Here is an 11095-nt window from a genome sequence, read left to right as displayed (position 1 = left end):
TAAAACTGCATTACTACCTTAATATGTTCAATTTTGAGGGATTGAGTCCTGATGAATTATTTAGTTTTGAAAATATTTTTATTATTGATATCAATTCACCATTTTGATTTTTTTAGTATTACATAGCGCAAGTGACACAGTTACCTTTGTTGCTATAAACTACTAGAATTGATTCCTTGCTCAATTTTTTTCAGTTTTGGAAGGTTTTAAGATTTAAGGAGGTGGTTGAGTTATTGACCTCTGCTACCGATGGTGCTAAATCTTTAATTGATGCAAGTGATAGACTTGTATTATATATTGAAATTACTCGTTTGTATGGTAATCTTGGGTATCAGAGAAAAGCTGCTTTCTTTTCTACGCAGGTTGCTCAGTATATCTTCAGTAAGAAAATTGATTGGCTGCAATTAGTGCTATGCAAGTTTTGGCAATGACAACAAAAGCGTATCATGTTCAAAGTAGATCTTCGATACCAAATCATTCTCAGAAAAATGTGAGTTTACAACACTGAGCTATCCAGTGTCAGAGGTTTTGTATCTATACTTTTTCTTCCTGATTATTTAAATACTCAATTGTTAATGTCATGTCATGCAGTGCCTTAATATGAAGAAATTTTCTGCCTTGAAGTGCAAGCACAGTCTAAAGAAATCAGTTCAGAATTGTCACAATACACATATTTCATAACAATTTGATCACCGGTGAAAACCCATAGCAAATAATTCTTTCCAATGTGCTTATTTGTGAAGGAAAATAATTCATTCGTGTTAATTTTACTTCTTGTCCTTGGTATACTATGCTATCATTTAGGCTGTGCTTAAGAGGTTGATGACTGATGTACCTTCATGTAAGATAGGTTTATTTGATAATCCTCATTTTATTGTCTTTTCAGAATGCGATGAAAAACAGCTCTCTTGAGATTGCTGTTCATGAACAAGAGAAGGCTAATAAAAATCTTTTGAGACTGGCTGCAGATTAGGAGGTTTGCATAACCTGTTTTGAGGCTTTGTTTATACTTTATATTGCAAAAAGGTGTAATAATGCTATTTGACTATTTGTTCATCCAGCGACAAAAAGAAGAACTCCATGCTAAAATTATCCGGCTTGAAAAATAATTGGATATGAAACAAAAATTGGAGTTGGAGATTCACCAACTAAAAGAAAAATTAAATGTCATGAAGCACATGGAAGATGATGGAGATTCTGAAGTTTTGAATGTGATGGATATTTTATATAACGAATTAAGAAATAAGAAACAATCACTTCGAGAGATAGGGACATTGAACCAAGCACTAATTGTTAAAGAGCTTAAGAGCAACGATGAACTGCAGGATGCTCGAAAAGTATTGATTAGTGTAAGTTTTTTGTTTTTCCTGATAAGCGCATATCGAAAAGTACTCCAAAAGTGCATTTTTTTTAACTACACTGTAAGCGAATCTGTTCAATTAGGTCCTGTTTTTTTAATACTTTGTTATTGTTATTCTTTTATAAATAAGGAAAGAATTTAATATATATATGACAAAAAAAATTTTTAAAAAAAGAAAAAAATTAAAATTAATAATTTTAATTTATATTGGTCAATATTATTAGTCGTCTAATATTTGTAATTGAGTAGTTTAGTATCATCTTTTTTGTCAACACTTTTAAATATTGTTGTCTATCTATTAACTAAAATTGATAAATTATATTGATCGCATAGTATTACTCTAAAAAAATTATATGTACATTTAAAATTAGCAAACAAACAAACTTTTATGTGAGAAATTATGTTAAATTTTTTAAATAACACCATAACTATTTATATATTCTATTTAGAGTTTAATTTTGATCTATTGACAGTGTAAAATATTTTACACAATAATAAAGTGTTTTATACACAGTTGTGTAATTATATCTGTTTTGTTGAATAATTATTTATGTGGTCAATGTAAAATATAATTATTATTACTGATGTGACGTTACGTAATTAGATACATGTATAAAATTATATTATATTAATTGTGTATTAAAATTAAAATCTTCTGTTTATTATTTTAATTTTTTAAAATAAGTAATTTTTTTACACTTTATAACTGTCTTTGTGTCTCAAATTAGTTATTCAAAAATACTATAATTAATAAATTAAATTAATTATTATATATTGATATATAAATATATAATTTAATTTATTTTTAATATATATTATATATTTTATATGGATAGAAAATTTTAATATACATGGAGGATAGTAGTTAATTTTATTGCTCTTGAATTCTTTTCCCCAAACCACGTCACCCGTCCTGTGGGGTTCTTTCCCTTCCTTTATTTCTAATTTCTTATTAGTTGCATGCTCGCACGTGCTATATATAATCGATTCCTTTGTGTATGCATATATATGTGCTTTATACATGTCTCTTAGAATTCTACCCCATTATATTTAATTGAGTTGGTGGGCTAAACTTATTAAAATTTTTTTTACTATTAATTACTAAATAATATATATAATTTTACAATTATATTAATAAATTATTTTTAAAGACATAAAAAAATTATATTATTTATATTCACAAATATTAAAGTCTTTATAATTATAAATATGTAATAAACATAATTATAAACCAAATTTTCAAACAAAACATAATTATAAATATTGTCACCAAAATAAAATAAACATAATCCAAAACATAATTATAAATATTGTCTCCAAAACAACATAAACATAATCTAAAACACTCAATTTTCATCTTCATACTCTTATAAGTTAGTGATAAACCCCATTTTTAGGGTTTATCTTGTATTAAATTTAGAGGATTTTATCAACTTTTTTCACATTTATTCACTAAAATAGCATGATTTTATAAATTCTCCTTAAATTGTGCTTAAGAGTGAAAACATGCTTTTTAAGCCCAACAATTGATAAATTTAATTCACTTTAATTCCATTCGATACCTTGATATGTTTGTTAAGTGATTTCAGGTTTAGAAGGCAAAAATTGGATTGAAGGAATGAAGGAAAAGCATGTAAAAATGGAAAATTCAAGAAAAAATAGGGATTTGCTGAATTCAGGGCGACGCGTATACGTGGTCCATGCATATACGTGGGAAGGAAATCTGCCATGTGACGCGTATACGTGGCTCATGCGTACGCATAGGAGGAAATCTGTCAAGCGACACGTATACGTAGCCTACGCGTACGCGTGGGAAGCAGCACATGACCAACTTAAAGGCAATACTCTGGGGGCAATTTCTGAGCCATCCAAGCCCAAATCCAACTCATTTTTAATACTATTGAACCCAAGGATTGAAGGGGGAATGAACCAAGTAGTCATAGTTTAGTTTTTCATCATGTTTTAGGTTAGAATTCAAGAGAGAAAAGTCCTCACTTCTCTCTAGAATTTAGGGTAGTTTAGGTCAAATTTTATTGGATCCAACTTTTAATTCTTATTTTTAGTTCAACTCTCTTTATATTTTATTGTTCTATTGTCTTGATCTTCTTAGTTTCTCTTGTTAATTGCTTTATGTTACCATTTTTACTTTCATGAACCCTTGTTAGATTTTTATTTCCTTCAATTGTTGATTTCTTACATTTTGTGATGTTTATTTTTATTGCACTCTAGGTGTTTGATAAAATGTTTTCACTAGTTATAGAGTAGTTTTCTACACTCTTGGCCTAGGCTAAGGGAATTGAGTGACATTGAGTCATTGGGTCTAATTGGTTTGGTGATTTGTGAACCCTTGTTAGTCAATTTGATACCCACTAACACTAGCCTACTACTATGTCAATTAGTAGCTAGGTTGGGAGTTATGGGTTGATATTGATCAAGCCTATTTGACATACTTCAAGTATAGAAGTAGACTTGATGGGTTAGTCCCTCATAATTGTCAATATATGGTTTGTAGACAAGGATGGTGATCTCAATTTCCATGTCTTAGTCAAGAGTTCTCTTCTTTTCCTTTATTAGTTAATTGTCATTTACTTTCTTATTATTTACTTTTCTTGTCAATCAACAAAATCAAACCCCCCTTGTTCCTTCATAACCAATAATTGAGCACTTCATTGAAATTTCTCGTGAGACGACCCAAGGATTAAATACTTCAGTTTATTTTTATCGGGGTTTGTACTTGTGGCAAATAAACTAAAACTTTGATTGAAGGTTGTTTGTTGGTTGGGACTATACTTGCAACAAAATTATTTTGTGAAAATTCCTATTGACGATAAACCTTCACATCAAGTTGGGTTGGAAAAAGTTGGGTTTTGGCCAAGAAATTGCAAAAATACTCCCTTGCAAAAAAAAACTAAGTCCGGCAAGAAAAGCCCGCTTCTCTCTGCCAAAACCCGCTAAAATTCGTGGTTTAAGCGGTGCGGGTTAGACGGATTTTACTCTTTGGCGGTCTCAATTTTTCAGACTGATTCGTCTTTTTTGGCGGATTACATGGACTAACCAGATAGATTTAGGTCCGTTTACCACCTCTTAATATCTTAAAATGATGATAATTAAATAGATGATAACAAGACATAAAATATTAAAACTTAAATCGGAGCAAACCTTAAATTAAACAACTTTGGTGGTTGTACAACAAGAAGGAAATAATCTTGATTAAATGCACATATGAATGTATGCACATATTTTGGATGAGTGATTTGAATGATTGTGGTTAAAAAATATTTTGACAATCACTCATTTTTTAAAATATATATTACTTTTCAAATGGTATAAAAATTAATAAATGAGACCATTTTGGTGTCGGCACAAGCTCATTGGACCACTTTTAAAACTTCCAAACGTACGGTGCAATTTTGAAAGATATTTATGTTGCAATTACGTGTCACACTATTCGAGTCTAATTAAGTTGGTTCAAGTCTAAAAAATTCACTATTATTTCAAATAATGTATATATACGTGTCCAAACAAAACTACACAAAAACGTTTTGTGTTCACGCTTTGCAACATAAACACTTACCATCTTTCTCTTAAATTTGAAATTTCTCTCAAAATCTTGCAACAAATGATGCGGTATTTATAACCCACACTTACTAACCGACAAGTACATCAAGTCGTACCAAGTAATACCTTACGTGAGTAAGGGTCAATCCCACAAGAATTGATGGATTAAGCAACAGTTATTGAGTGATAAGCTTAGTTAGGCAAGTAGAAATTGGTTTTGAGAAAGGTTTAAGTTCGAATTCAAAATATCAAAAGTATAGACAATTAAATGAGTTGGGAATAAAATGTTGAGAAAACAGTTAAGGTTTCAGAGTTATCTATTTTCCAGATTAACTTTTATTACTAACTAATTTAATCATGCAAGATATATTTCATGGCAAACTATATGTGACTAGACCCTAATTCCTTAGACCTTCCTAGTCTCCTCTAAAATTCATTAACTGCCAATTCATTGGTCAATTAATTCCAATTAGGGGGTGATGATCAATTTCTAGTTTATATGCCAAAAGAATCCTAATTATCCACAAATAAAGGGATTATATGTCACGTATCCCATTAAATACAAACAATTAGAAATTCAGTATAATTTGTTTTCAAGCTATTGTTCAAGTAAAGAGCTTTTCCAAGTTTTACAAAAACTCAATTAGAATATGGGTCATACTTCCGTTCCACCCAATATTCATAAAATTAAGAGCGAAAACAATTATTGAAATATAAATCAAAACATGAATAAATTAGAAAGATCAAACGAATTAATCCATTACAAATAGACAGAGCTCCTAACCTTAACAATGAATGATTAGTTGCTCATGGTTCAGAGAAGAAAAATAAGGGTTCTGGGAATAATCTGGTACCTGTCTAAATGTACAGAGTTTCTATTTATTACCAATCCTAATAGGTTTAAAAATCAAAAATTAAAAATAATATCTTTTCCCAACAGATAAGATTTGAATTTAAATTCGAATTAATTAACAGATTTTCAGTTTATGGGTGGGGACCACTTGATTTGTCCATTCTGCAGCTTCTAATATGTATTTTCTGGGCCGAAAATTGGGTCAAAAACAATCTAGAGATCGTATCCAGCGTCATTTGTATTTTTGCAGATCGCGCATGTGACGCATCTGCGTCGTCCACGCGCTCGCATCATTTGTGCAGATTCCAGTCCACGCGTTCGCGTCAAGCACGCGATCGTGTCATTGCGATTTCTCCATTCCGCGCGGTCGCGTGAGCCATGCGTCCGTGTCGGTCTTTGCTGGTCATCTCTTTGGTTTCTTCTTCTTCTCTGCAGAAATTTCATCAAATCCATCCGAATGCTACCTAAAATAAATAAAATTGCACAAAACTCAAAATAACATCCATAGTGGCTAAAATATAATTAATTCTCAATTATACTCAACAATTTAGATTCAAATTCATTAGGAAAAGATAGACAAGATGCTCACGCATCAACAAACAATCAAAATCTCAGCAAAAATTCAATCGAAGAAAAGAAAAAAGATTATTGAAGGTATGCAATTTTTTCTTTCGTCTTCTCTCTCTTGCAAAATAGTAGATATGGTTAAAAACAAGAAAATAGAAACATTAGTTCTCTTTATAATGTACATTTTGTGATAACTATACCTGTTCAATGTTATCTAACTCACATAGATCGCTTTTCTTGATATAAAATTGATTTGCATGTGTTTTGGTTAATTATTGAGTCTCGTTCTCTTAGATTTTGTACAGTTAGGGCATATAATATATCCATACTGCTTCTGGTGTCACTTAGATTACTTTTTCTTATCCAAAAATGATTTAGATGTGTTTTTGTTGATCATTAAGTCTTTTCGTTTGCTTGTTCTGCAATGATTTTCTGTGATGCGATCATTAAGTAATTTTAGTTCATTACTTAGTTTAATTGAGGTTCACTTGGTCTTGTTCGCTTGGAATTGTTGTACTTAGGTCATGGAATGTTTTTGTGGTTGATTGAGTCTTTTTGTTTGTTTGTTCAAATCGTGAACTAATTCGGTTCATTTATGAATTAACTGAATTTCAGTTGAATTTACTGTTAAGTATTGATCAAATTTTTTATTCTTTACAGTCAAAATGAGAAAGAAGAAAGTTTCCATGAAGGCCATCTTAAAAAAGGAGAAGCAAGTTTACGATGTAACATATGCACATTAAATCAACTCTATTTTTATATTATAAATATATCATATAACAAAATTTTCAAATTCTTACAAAAAACTCACGATTTGAGATGCTCTACAAGAACCATAACTGACGTATTTTCCAAAATGAGTGATAAAAAAAAGCTATCGTTGAAGAAATAGAATTTGGTGCACTGAGACATATCCCCTCATTGAATGTTCCACACAACCTCTTGAGAGAATTGGCACATTCCTTCAATCTCTATAAAGAATTATTGGAGACGCGCTTTAGGAAGATTAACATAACCCCTGCCAAGATAAGAGATGTACTAGACCTAAATTCAACTGGTATAAAAAGGCTTTTCTACTATATTCTGTCAATAAATTTTTACTGTTATTTTTATGTTACTTTATTTATATTAACCTATATCTGTGTTGGTGCTATTGTAGAGGATCCTTTTTCTCAAAGTTGTCTACAAGGAACTGAATAATGAGCAAAAGGAAATTGTTGAAAGCTTTAAAGTTTTTACTTTGGCATTTTTGACCAAATCTGTACTAGAGATGACTGTTGAAGGGGATGAAAACCTGCTGAAATTCAAGAGGACATTTATCCTCTTCATCCGTAAATGCTTTTTGTTGCCGACAACAATAAGCAAAGTCTTCCCAGTTCATATGCCAAGCCATCCTTCATGTGGACATGGTCCATGAATGGAATTGGACATCTCATGTGCTCAACTTCCTGTTCAAGGAGATCAAACCTAGAAACTAGGAGACAAATTTTCATGCGATGGTTGCCTCTTTATATTGATGATTATCTATTTCCATGATTCTAAGTTTGCTAATGCATCAACAAATGCTGCTCCTGAGCCACTGTGGGTGGCGTACTGAACAAGAAATAGGCTGGTTAAAAGGATTGACATTGAGGCAACAGATAAAATGGTAACTAAAAAAATCATTTTCTTGAAATTTTGGTTCAATTGTTTCTAAATTATTGTGCTAACTAAATAAGTTTCTATTTTAGGGCCTCTTAAAAAGAGTAGAGCTGAGGGGGGAAGAGAAGGAAAAAAAAGAAAAAAAGGAAGAAAAAAAAGAAGAAAGAAAAAAAGAAACCTGTCATGTTGGATTCATCTTCGAAAGAAGAAACTGATTCTAAGTACAAGTATACTTCTCACCATGACTTATCAAAAACTACTTATTTATTTAAAGTTATATTATGTTATTTTAACAAAATTTGTTTAAACTACCTCGACCACCCCATGTCACCATTAGACCAAATGGTTAACCGTACAATGGGAGGGCATGGAGGGGCATCAGCTGCCTCACTTTTGTGAGAGGACTCTGGGCCACAGCTTTTGTCGCAGGAGGCATCGTCGCCATGGCAGCGGCCTGCTGAGCAGTAGGAGGCGGCATCACCGAAGATGGAGGCACGTAGTTTGGGTTAAGGACAATGATGAAAGGCCAGTCTGCTAAACCCACAACCTGTGATGTCACCAGGGTGGTCAGGCTAGAGGGAGAGGATCCAGAAGTCCCAGAGGTACCGGTAGAAACCCTCCTTCTATTTTAACCACGGCTACGACCACGACCAGCAGTCTGATCCGACAAACCTCTACCCGTCGTCATGTTTAAAAATAGTATACCAATTAATAGAAATTTAAAACAATAAATCAATGCTATTCAACAATAAGTTCAACATCAAGTAAATGTAATTCAAACAAATTTCAGCAAATTCACACAAATTCAGCATATTCAACACAAAATCAGTAGCATTATCCATCAATTCAGTCAATTTCCAACACTTTCAGCTATATAACACAAACTAATATTCCTAAAACTAACCTATCTTAACCACCTAAAATCATTATACTTGGCAAAAATTCTGCGTGTATAACTTACAAAAATATTAGCAAACAACTAACAAATAGCTGCGAAAGACAAACTACTAAAACCTATTGTATGACCAGCCAAAGGCATAAGCACATGCTTATCAAAGCATCAATATCATCATCACAGAAACTATACACTCATCCTAAATTTTCAATTCAACGATAAATTCAATATATTTGGCAAAAGAACAAAAGATTTACAGCAATAAAAGATTTAGTTAAGTGATTTTTTAAGCAACACATCAACAAATTCAACCAAATTTCAACAATTGTTCAACAAAATAAATAGTCTTTTAACATCAATTCACACAAATTCAGCATATTCAACACAAAATCAGCAACATTATCCATCAATTTAGTCAATTTTCAACACTTTCAACAATATAATACAAACTAATAATGTTAAAACTAACCTATCTTAACCACCTAAAATCCACTAAAATAAAAAAATTAACTCTAACTAAATTAACTAACTAAAATTAGAATAATGAAACAACCTAACCAAAATATAATTTGAAGAAAAAAAGAAAAAGAGTTTAAAGAAACCTCGAATGCAGAACTAGGAGAGAACTGAGAAGAAGTGAAGATGCAGCGGCACTCACTACAAAAAATTCTGGTTAAAATGGCGGTTTTTTTTTGGTATTTATGGCGGTTTGAACCGCCATTATTACCAAGAATGGCGGTTTTGTAAAGCGACGTAATTCTGGGCGCCATTCTGGTTATTACGGCGGTTTTTTAAAAACCACCACAATTTCCTGGGTTAAAACGGCGATTTTTGAATAGGTTAAAACGGCGGTTTTTGGATAGGTTAAAACGGCGGTTCAAACCGCCGTTATTTCTAGGGTTAAAACGGCGGTTTTTGAATAGGTTAAAATGGCAGTTTGAACCGTCGTTATTACCTTGACAGAATGACATTTTGGTTGATTAAAATGGCATTTTTAAACCGCCATTTTTACCCTAACAGTAGCATTTTAGTTAGTTAAAATGGCATTTTCAACCGCCATTTTACCCTGACAGTGACATTTTCAACCAACATCTTTGTTTCTTGCTCCAACACTCCAACTTCATCATCCAAACTCATCTCTTACATTCAATTAAAGTAATCAGTTTTCACTCGATCATGATCAGCCCAATAATTATAAGTATAAGATTTTGTAAGAGTAAATGCAAGCTTTTGATTTTCCTATGAGGCCAGCGATTGATGCTGAGTTCTCTACACCTTCTCTTCAACAATGTCAAACTAGGAATTAAAAAGTAAAAGACTAGCATTGCCTTCAAAGTTGACTTCTACTGCGTGTATTAGGCACAACCTGACAATAATAAAAAAACAGAATTAGGACTTCAGTGAGTCTACAGTCCCGAAAATATGGAAACACTTAAAATGAAGAACTGAATAAAAGATTTTTATTGAATGTATTGAAAAAGGAGAAGAGGGAAGAAGAGCTGGAGAGCTTACAAAGGGAACTCTCAGAGCATCTCTCACTAACTTCTCTCTATATTTTTGTAGAATGAAAAGGATGCCTTACAATGAAAGCTTGGCCTCCTTTTATAGTTGAGAAAAATACTATTTCTACAGTGCCGGTTATGTTGACCGGTACTATTGATACAGTAAAAGTTGATACATTTTTGTTTTTTTTTGCAAAATTTGCCTTAAGATCTAATCTTCTCCTAGATTGATTCCAAAGCAATCGTCTTCATTTTGATTGTAATCACTGGATGATTCTTCTGAGGGAGTAGGATCCTCTTTGTGTTTTTTATCTTCATCAATCATCTCCATGATTTGTTGAAGGTGTCTTGCTAAGGCGTCTTTTGATTGGGCCCCTGCAAGGGCTGCTGCAATTTGGGCTTTCTGGTTGAGGAATACTGATTCTTCATGGTCGAATGGTTTGGTGAACTTTGGGTGCTCTTTAAACCAATTTCGAACTTTTTCCGGATGAGCCATGGTGGCATCAAACTGAGACCACCATTTTACAAAGGCATTCCTTTGAAGCATAGGTGGTGCTTTTGGATGTTCTTGTTTGCCGTACCTGTACTGCCAGAATACCCACGCCAGGGAGAAAATAGAGAAAAATTGAAGATCTACAGGAATGCTTGTTTCTTGTTGATCAAATTTTTTGGTGAAAATTTTGAACCCCTCATCGGCAGGTGGGGGCAAGATTTCTGGT

Source organism: Arachis hypogaea, chromosome 4, assembly GCF_003086295.3.
Source record: "Arachis hypogaea cultivar Tifrunner chromosome 4, arahy.Tifrunner.gnm2.J5K5, whole genome shotgun sequence".
Classification (NCBI taxonomy): domain Eukaryota; kingdom Viridiplantae; phylum Streptophyta; class Magnoliopsida; order Fabales; family Fabaceae; genus Arachis; species Arachis hypogaea.
This window is presented reverse-complemented; position numbering follows the sequence as displayed.